Below are 10,716 nucleotides of genomic sequence, written 5' to 3'. Positions count from 1 at the left end.
CCCCCACCCCTACGTCCTCACCTAATAAAAAAAACTTTGCTAGCAGGGCGCGGTGCCTCACGCGTATAAGGCCAGCACTTTGGGAGGCCGAGGCGGGTGGATCACGAGGTCAAGAGATCGAGACCATCCTGGTCAACATGGCGAAACCCCATCTCTACTAAAAATACAAAAAAAAATAGCTGGGCATGGTGGCGTGCGCCTGTAGTCCCAGCTACTCAGGAGGCTGAGGCAGGAGAACTGCTTGAACCCAGGAGGCAGAGGTTGCAGTGAGCTGAGATCGCGCCATTGCACTCCAGCCTGGGTTAACAAGAGCGAAACTCCATCTCAAAAAAAAAAAAAAACACTTTGCTAAAGAACAAGGGGGCACACAAAATTCCATAAAATAGTAAATTCTACCAAACACAAAAATTGTAGTCCCCAAGTCTCTAGGATGGACCCTAGTTAAAAACACACACCAGGCCACTCACTTAGAACAAACAAAACTAAACTGCTAAAAGCCAAGTACTACATTCCCCACTTACATAAACTTATCAAGAAAATTACACTCAGTGTGATGTATGTGCCTGAGTAAATCTGGAAAAAAACAGGTCTAGCCAGGTAGAAGTAAAACTCAAAGGGACTAGCCCTGGGAAGCACTGGGAAGTAAATTTCACTAAAATAAAACCCCGAGTAAATGGCTATAAATACCTCCTTATGTTTACAAACATGTTCTCTAAATAGGTGAAAGCCTTCCTCACTAAGTCCAAGGCTGCTTTAGTGGTCACAGAAAAACTATTACAGGACCTTGTTCCTCGGTTCGGCCTCCCTCTAACACTGGAGTCAGACGATGTGCCCGCCTTTACTGCACAAATTTCTCAGGGCCTACGCAAGGCCCTGGGTATATCCTGGAAATTACACTGTGCCTATCATGCCCAGAGTTCAGAACAGGTCAAACTAATAAATCGGACCCTAAAAAAAACCCTGACAAAGTTTATCCTAAAAACCGGTGAAAACTGGGTCAGCCTGCTTCCTTTTGTCCTCCTTCACGGCCGATGCACACCCTATCAGAAAGGCTTCTCCCCTTTTAAAATCATGTTCGGCAGGCCCTCTCCCTTACTCCCCAGACCCGCGGATACTGTGCATGCTAAAGCCCATAACTATACACTCCTTAAGTCCTTACAGGCGCTGTAGTGTGTTCAATCCCAGGTACACCAGCTCATTAAAAACACCCGTCCCACCCCATTAAACCTCGCAAACCAGCCGACATACCTCTACCATCCTGGAGACTCTGTCCTAGTTAAAAAATTCGCCACCTCCAGCCTCACACCGACCCCCCCCCCCCGTTAAAAGGAACCCTACAAGGTTATCCTGACCACACCCACCGCACTCAAGGTGGACTGACTAATGACCTAAATTCATCACACCCACGTCAAAACTGCCCCACCTGAAAAACAGAGCTTCAACCATTCATCCCCTGATTCACTAAAGCTCAAACTGGTGCGCACTTCGCGGTCACCACCCTCGCCACCCTAATCCATGCTATAAATCCCTATAGCAAACCCCCCTTAAAACAAACAGACAATACTAACCTACTAAAGGAATTAATAATTTAATTCCTGTAAATAAAACAAAAGGGAAATGTGACATGGTAAAAGCCCCATAAAACTGCATACCTCAACCATACCTCGGCTTTCTGTTGAAACTGCTCTCTGTAACCCTGATGTGACAGGCAAACAGTCCAAACCCATGCCATCTTGGCCCCTGCGACTTGTGATAAGTAACTAAGTTCTGTTATTTCCACCCTACCCAGACAATGTATAAACTAACGCTTATCTTGACTTCTGTGAACCACTTAAGTAACAATTGGAATATCCAAAGTCCACTGGCCCTCGGAGTGTCTGAAGCCCCTCACCCCCACCCCCGCCCCTCACCCTCACCCCCACCCCCAAGGTGGTTTACGGGCATACAAGGTCTTGACACCCTCCTTTCGGGGCCACGGGTTGGAGAGACGAGAGTCCTCCATGGCCGCCGGCAATAAAGACCCTGCAATTTGGCATGCTTTTGTATTGGTGTTAACTTTCTATGCTCCCTCCAGTACAACAGTAGTTGTTCTTTGGAGAGAGTTATTTCCTAATATCCTCACATGGCCACTTGAGAAATGCCTTTCTCAAGCATAATCCTTGATGTTTTATGAAAAAAAGTCAACAAAACAGCCAAACTCTGTAAAATATTGAAAAATGTTTATTCTGCACCAAATACGACTGACCATGGCCCAAGGCACAGTCTCAAGAGGTCCTGACCAAGGTAATTGGGTTACAGCTTGTTTTTATATGTTTTAGAGAGACAAGACATCAATCAATACTTGTGAGGTATACATTGGTTTGGTGCAGAGGGCAGGAAAACTTAAAGCAGGGCAAAGTGGGTGCTTACAGGTCATAGGAGGATTCCGTGATTTTCTGATTGGCAATTGCTTGGAAGAGTTATGTGATTTTCTAAAGACCTGGAATCAATAGAAACAAGTGTCTGGGTTAACATAAGGGGTTTTGGAGACCAAATTTTTATTACATAGATGAAGTCTCATAAGTGGCTGCCCTTAAAGATAATAGATGGCAAATGTTTCCTACTTACACTTTTAAAAGGTGCTAGACTCTCAGTTAATCTCTTCAGGTTTGGGAGGGCTTGGAAGGGGAAAGATCTAGTTATGTTAATGAGATACTTTACAGATGCAAATTTTCACCAATTGCCTTGCAGGGCTATTTCAAAATATGTCAAAGAAACCTATTTTGAGGGTAAAATATTTTTATTTCCTTTTTTATCATGTGAAATTATACTAGAGTCAGGTTGGAATTTGGTATTTTATTTCTACAAAGAATCTGACTTGTAAGTTTTAAAATCTGTTTTAATGTTAATTGTCACCACCTGAACTAGTTTTTCATGATTCTTTGGAATCCTCCTGGCAGATAAATGGAGGGGAATTTAATTGATTGGGGGAGTTAGAACTTTATTTTTCTGGTCAAGATGTAGTAGAGGAGGCCAAGCACAGTGGCTCACGCCTGTAATCCCAGCACTTTGGGAGGCTGAGGTGGGTGGATCACCTGAAGTCAGGAGTTAGAGACTAGCCTGGCCAACAGCGTGAAACCCCATCTCTACTAAAAATACAAAAATTAGCCAGGAGTGGTACTGCACACCTGTAATCTCAGATATTTGGAAGGCTGAGACAGGAGAATCAATTGAACCCAGGAGGCAGAGGTTGCAGTGAGCTCAGAATATACCACTGCATTCCAGCCTGGCCACAGAGCAAGACTTTGTCTAAAAAAAAATTGCTAGAGGCAACATCAATGGCCAAACTATGATTTTGTCCCATACCATTGCTGGGGTGGACTGGCTATCTGTCCTGGCTCTAACTGTCCCTTGGTGGGACCTCAAAGCCAATGGATTTTGAGCCAAAAAATGTATAGCCAATTTAAATACTCTATGCCAGATGGGAATAGAAGTGGAGCAGGCACTTATCAAACCTTAAAATTTTGTAACATAAGAGTCAAGAACCAAAAGTCAAAAGGCAAGTTACAAAACTGACTTAACTATAAATCCTATGCATTAAGCTAGAATATCCTCACATGGCCACTTGAGAAGTGCCTTTCTCAAACATTTTACATTTTATGAAAAAGCAAACAAGAAAAACCCAACACTGTAAAATATTTTTTAAAGTTTATTCTGAGCCAAATATGAGTAACCACGGCCCAAGGCACAGTCTCAAGAGGTCCTGAGAACACGTGCCCAAGGTGATTGCCTTACAACTTGGTTTTACATATTTTAGGGAGACCTAAGACATCAGTCAATACATGTTTTAGTTATAGACTTGTAGCAATTAGCTTGCGAAACATAAGTATTTTCTTAAAACCGTTGAAGCTACACAGTTTAGAGACTTTTTTGTGCCACAATGCTTTTGGCATTCTTTTTAGTAGTTTGTCCTAAGGTGCTTGATTTTAAAAACTTTATATAACAATCTGCATAAACCTCATAACTGGGAGCACTACACCCAGGAGGTTTTATTACCACGTATGTTGATATCTTCTTTGCAATTTTCTTTAAATTCTACAGGAAGGAGGAAATTATGGTTTGGATGGATGAAAAGGGGCCATATACTGGTCCAGGAGGCAAAGTCTCTTATTTTGTCAACTGTTTAGGCATCTGTGTGTCCATTTTAGATTTGGAAGATCTAAATTAATATTGAAACTCAAAAACCAGCCTTTACAATCTTACACACTTAACTCTTCCAAAATAGTGCCTGAGCCTAGAGGGAAGGTGCTTATATAGTTTTAGCAGTGGAGCATTAGCAATGACAATAGATCAGGACCAGGGGGACTCTAAATAGTTTTAAATTTCAGAGATACTAAACAGAGAGAGTAAAAGTAATCTTGATTGTTTTACCCAAGTTTGCAAGCTATCTATAGAGTTAGCAACGTTTAAACAAAAGGGACTTAAGCCCTGCCTAGCTCTGACAATGGCAGGAAAAGAAAACTCATAGGTAACTAAACATTTATCTAATAAGGCATAGAACAAATTATATTAATATAGATGGAGGAAAAAATTATTCAATGATTATTTATGACTTTGTATATAGGCCAGGCCAGTGTCACATGAAAGCAGTTCATTTCGACTATCATCTTCTCTCAGGTCTAAAGATGGAACTTTGGTCAACTTGAGTTTGATGCCAGACACCAAAGTTGACTGTTAAGATTCAGTAGGCGTCAGTGCTCCCTTTCAGATGAAATACATGTACCCAGGAGTCAAACCCCTGCAACTTAACAGCACAAAGGTTAGTTAACAACACTTCATAAAGACCTTTTTTTTCCTTTTTTTCGAGACATCGTCTTGCTGTGTCTCCAGGCTGGAGTGCAGAGGCACGATCTTGGTTCACTGCAACCTCTACCTCCCAGGTTCAAGCAATTTTCCTGCCTCAGCTTCCTAAGTAGCTGGGACCACAGGCACGTACCACCACACCTGGCTAATTTTTGTATTTTTAGTAGAGACAGGGTTTCACCATGTTGGCCAAGATGGTCTCGATCTCTTGACCTCGTGATCCACCCGCCTCGGCCTCCCAAAGTACTGGGATTACAGGTGTGAGCCATGGCACCTGGCCATAAAGACCATTTTTAAGTGGGGCTAAGGGGAATCTCTCAACTGATGTCTAATCATCAGGCTGGCTGGTGGTGATACTTGAGTTTATGACTTGATTGGCAGCTCTAGAAAGATTCTATATCCTTAGGGTGATTAATTTCTATAGTTTTAATAAGCCTCCAGCAATAAGTTCAAGTCAGAGACTTAATTTGGGATTTCATTTTGAGGATATTTGTCAAAAATGTTAAAAGACACAAAATATTTTATTAAAACAGAACCATACGTCATTATAAATTAATAGTTAATCATTAACAAGAGTCATAATCAAAAGACTTCAAAAATCATACAGGAAGTTACACAAATGTAAAAACCTTAACCATTTCAAAGTTTAGTTTTTAAGTATTTTTTAAAATCTAAATAAAACAACACAGGAATTATTTGATAAAATGTAAAATCACTGTTTCTTAGACTAATCACCAAAAAAGTAAAACAACGACAACCAAAAAGACCTATGGTAGTAATTATTTTTCCTTATGTGAAGCTTCTTCAAATAATCTGAAAGTCAAACCTGTATTCCAGGCCTTCTCAAAGGGAGAAAGGCTAAATACAGTAGGTTAGAGAAGAATTTGAACTTCTAAGATATCAAACTCAGAAATTTCAAGTTTGAAAAAGGATTACAAAATTAAAAATTTAAAACTTCTTGCAATTTCATTGAGTAAATCAATATTTTAAGAAAGTCTATTCTAACTAAGTCTTTAGTTTTATATTAATTTTTATTATCAAAGCAATTTTTAGAAAGATGATTATAAATAATTTCCTTTCCAGTATAGCTAACTTAACCACATACAAAATTTCTTCCATAAATTCTGCTTTTTATGAGCCCAATTATGACTTACACAGACCATGTTTGAACTTTCTGTTTTGTCCTAAACATGTCTCTTTCTTAAATAACCAGTCATTTTATTTTAAGACAAAAATTTATCATACAAGATTCTTTTTCACATGAAATTATTTTACTTCTAAACTCTTACCAAAAATATTACTTTTATACCTATAGCTTTCTTTACATTTCTTTTACTTACTAGCTCCTAGCTCATTTTACTTTGTTTCATAAATAACCTTTCATTGAATTAGATAAAAATTATTTTCTTTTTATTAAGAACACATTTGTATGTCTTATAATTTTTCTCATTTTCATCAGAATCCATCTTACTGTGGCATGTTTTATCTGTAGAATTATATATTAAATTCAAATTTTATTTTTAGTAACCTTAATTTTTTGTAAAGACCTAGAAAATAGGAAATCTTAAAATGTCTATTACATCACCATTTTATAGATGAGAACCATTTAGTATTTAATTTTTCTGAAAATATTTTTGCATATATAATTTTTAAATATAATTGGATATGATCCAGATATTTAATAATTATCTCATTCAATTTAACATAACTTTAAGAATTTAAAATTAAAGTACAATTTTATTTATAAACATTTATTTCATTCCATTTATTTGACTATTTATTTACTTATTTATTATTACATTTTTTTTAAGACAGGGTTTCACCATGTTGGTCAGGCTGGTCTTGAACTCCCGACCTCAGGTGATCCGCCCACCTTGGCCTCCAAAGTGCTTGGATTACAGGCGTGAGCCACCACGCCCAGCCTATTTATTTATTTTTAATAGTTTACCTAGCTGGGCACGGTGGCTCACACCTGTAATCCCAACACTTAAGGAGGCCGAGGCAGCTGGAGCACCTGAGGTTGGGAGTTCGAGACCATCCTGATCAACTTGGAGAAACCCCATCTCTACTAAAAACACAAAATTAGTCAGGCATGGTGGCACATTTCTGTAATCCCAGCTACTTGGGAGGCTGAGGCAGGAGAATCACTTGAACGGGGAGGCAGAGGTTGCGGTGAGCCAAGATCACACCATTGCACTCCAGCCTGGGCAACAAGAGCTAAACTCTGTCTCAAAAAATAATAATAAATAATAAATTTTTTAAAATAAATAGTTTACTTAGAGTACTTATGAAAACTGTGATGTTAGACAAAGCTACTCATAATTTAAAGTTATTTCTCTGTTAACCAATTTTATACCTATGAATATCAGGTGTTTGCCTAAGTATGAAATTTACGCCCCTTCCCCTCCTCCCAGACGGGCAGCTACTTCCAGAGCTTCAGGGCCGGGGCTCACACCTGAGCGCTACCACAGAGGGGCTGCACCTGGCCTTATGGGGATCCTGGAGCGGGCTGTGAGAAGGAATGGGTGCGTGGATCGTAGCCTGAAAGACGAGTGTGATGCGGAGAAAGGATGGAGGCTGTGCAATGGGAGAATAACTGGGGCTGAGAAGAAAGCCAAGGTCATCGCAGTAATGAATGCTGTGGAAGAAAACCAGGGTTCCGGGGAGTCTCAGAAGGTGGAGGAGGCCAGCCCTCCTGCTGTGCAGCAGCCCACTGACCCCGCATCCCCCACTGTGGCCACCACGCCAGAGCCCATGGGGGCCGATGCTGGGGACAAGAATGCCACCAAAGCAGGAGATGATGAGCCGGAGTACGAGGACGGCAGGGGCTTTGGCATTGGGGAGCTGGTGTGGGGGAAACTGCGGGGCTTCTCCTGGTGGCCAGGCCGCATTGTGGTGGATGACGGGCCAGAGCCGAGCAGCTGAAGGCACCCGCTGGGTCATGTGGTTCGGAGACGGCAAGTTCTCAGTGGTGTGTGTTGAGAAGCTGATGCCGCTGAGCTCGTTTTGCAGTGCGTTCCACCAGGCCACGTACAACAAGCAGCCCATGTACCGCAAAGCCATCTATGAGGTCCTGCAGGTGGCCAGCAGCCATGCAGGGAAGCTGTTCCCAGTGTGCCATGACAGCGATGAGAGGACACTGCCAAGGCCGTGGAGGTGCCGAACAAGCAGATGATTGAATGGGCCCTGAGGGGCTTCCAGCCCTCTGGTCCCACGGGCCTGGAGCCACCAGAAGAGGAGAAGAATCCCTACAAAGAAGTGTACACGGACATGTGGGTGGAACCTGAGGCAGCTGCCTACGCACCACCTCCACCAGCTAAAAAGCCCAGGAAGAGCACAACGGAGAAGCCCAAGGTCAAGGAGATCATCAATGCGCGCACGAGAGAGCGGCTGGTGTACGAGATGCGGCAGAAGTGCCAGAACATCGAGGACATCTGCATCTCCTGTGGGAGCCTCAACGTCACCCTGGAACACCCCCTCTTCATTGGAGGAATGTGCCAAAACTGCAAGAACTGCTTTCTGGAGTGTGCATACCAGTACGACGACGACGGCTATCAGTCCTACTGCACCATCTGCTGCGGGGGCCGAGAGGTGCTCATGTGCGGGAACAACAACTGCTGCAGGTGCTTTTGCGTAGAATGTGTGGACCTCTTGGTGGGGCCAGGGGCTGCTCAGGCAGCCATTAAGGAAGACCCCTGGAACTGCTATATGTGTGGGCACAAGGGCACCTACGGGCTGCTGCGGCGGCGAGACGACTGGCCCTCCCGGCTCCAGATGTTCTTCGCTAATAACCATGACCAGGAATTTGACCCTCCAAAGGTTTACCCACCTGTCCCAGCTGAGAAGAGGAAGCCCATTCGGGTGCTGTCTCTCTTTGACAGAATTGCTACAGGGCTCCTGGTGCTGAAGGACTTGGGCATTCAGGTGGACCGCTACATTGCCTCGGAGGTGTGTGAGGACTCCATCACAGTGGGCATGGTGCGGCACCAAGGGAAGATCATGTACGTCGGGGACGTCCACAGCGTCACACAGAAGCATATCCAAGAGTGGGGCCCATTCGATCTTGTGATTGGGGGGCAGTCCCTGCAATGACCTCTCCATTGTCAACCCTGCTCTCAAGGGCCTCTATGAGGGCACTGGCCGGCTCTTCTTTGAGTTCTACCACCTCCTGCATGATGCACGGCCCACGGAGGGAGATGACTGCCTGTCGTTGGCCGTGAGACCAGCACGTCTGCCGGGGGTCTCTTGACCAGCAAGAGGGTCCTAATACCTGGAAGAGAGAGTGCGCAGAAAAAAAGGGAGATAGAGAAGATGGGTCCGGAGGTCTGAAATGAGCTATGCTCAGATCAGCAATTTATTCTTTGTGCACAGAAGTTTATATAGGATTTTACGTACAGTGACTGACGTCAGTTTTATTACAGAATCATTATCAGGGGAAAAAATAGAAAGTTACAAGGTAACCAAAGGAGGTTCAAAGTAACCAAGGGAGGGGGCAACATGTGAGCTTACCAAAAGGTCACAAAAGATTCTTATCCTCTTATCCATTGTTACAGAAAATGACGTTAAGACAGGTGGGCAAGCAATAAATCAGGAAGGGAGCAATTTTCTAGTAATACAGTGAATGATCTCAATGCTTCTGTGACTACAGGTAAACAGAGTCATAGAACTAGCCCAGAACAGGGACTTCAACAGAAAAACAATAAGCTGGCATTACCTCAGTCATGCTCTAAGAGCAGTGAACTGAGAGTGACTCTCTGTAAGCTTAACATTTCCCACGTCTTCCTGTAGCCACCTCACTCGACTGCACCCAGTGGAGGGAAACGTGTCTGGGCTCAAACCCCGTCATGGCGGAGACACGGAGGGGCCTCTATGCTGGTGGGGGATCCCCACAACTGCCCCTTCTTCTGGCTCTTTGAGAATGTGGTGGCCATGGGCGTTAGTGACAAGAGGGACATCTCGTGATTTCTCGAGTCCAACCCTGTGATGATTGATGCCAAAGAAGTGTCAGCTGCACACAGGACCCGCTACTTCTGGGGTAACCTTCCCGGTATGAACAGGCCGTTGGCATCCACTGTGAATGATAAGCTGGAGCTGCAGGAGTGTCTGGAGCATGGAAGGTTAGCCAAGTTCAGCAAAGTGAGGACCGTTACTACGAGGTCAAACTCCATAAAGCAGGGCAAAGACCAGCATTTCCCCGTCTTCATGAATGAGAAAGAGGACATCCTATGGTGCACTGAAATGGAAAGGGTATTTGGTTTCCCTGTCCACTATACTGACGTCTCCAACATGAGCCGCTTGGCGAGGCAGAGACTGCTGGGCCGGTCGTGGAGCGTGCCAGTCATCTGCCACCTCTTCACTCCGCTGAAGGAGTATTTTGTGTGTGTGTAAGGGACATGGGGGCAAACTGAGGTAGCGACACAAAGTTAAACAAACAAGAAAACACAAAACATAATAAAACACCAAGAACGTGAGGATGGAGAGAAGTATCAGCACCCAGAAGAGAAAAAGGAATTTAAAACAAAAACCACAGAGGCCGAAATACTGGAGGGCTTTGCCTTGCGAAAAGGGTTGGACATCATCTCCTGATTTTTCAATGTTATTCTTCAGTCCTATTTAAAAACAAAACCAAGCTCCCTCCCCTTCCTCCCCCTCCCGCTCCTTTTTTTTTTTTTTCCTGGTCAGACCTTTTGTTTTCTACTCTTTTCAGAGGGGTTTTCTGTTTGTTTGGGTTTTGTTTCTTGCTGTGACTGAAACAAGGTTATTTCAGCAAAAACCAGTAACAAAAAATAGTAACAATACCTTGCAGAGGAAAGGTGGGAGAGAGGAAAAAAGGAAATTCTATAGAAATCTATATATTGGGTTTTTTTGTTTTTT

At 43.3% G+C, this 10,716-nt stretch overlaps 1 pseudogene; it reads left to right on the top strand.

Moving 5' to 3' along the window:
• The first annotated feature begins 7,256 nt into the window (after nt 1-7,256).
• Nucleotides 7,257-10,467, top strand: LOC105721629 (DNA (cytosine-5)-methyltransferase 3A-like; annotated as a pseudogene).
• Nucleotides 10,468-10,716: the final 249 nt, after the last annotated feature.

Source organism: Aotus nancymaae, unplaced genomic scaffold (assembly GCF_030222135.1).
Source record: "Aotus nancymaae isolate 86718 unplaced genomic scaffold, 86718_ANA_hifiasm-v0.15.2.pri h1tg000004l, whole genome shotgun sequence".
In the NCBI taxonomy this organism is placed as follows: Eukaryota; Metazoa; Chordata; class Mammalia; order Primates; family Aotidae; genus Aotus; species Aotus nancymaae.
The sequence above is the reverse complement of the archived record's forward strand: the minus strand, read 5'-3'. Positions and strand labels throughout refer to the sequence as shown.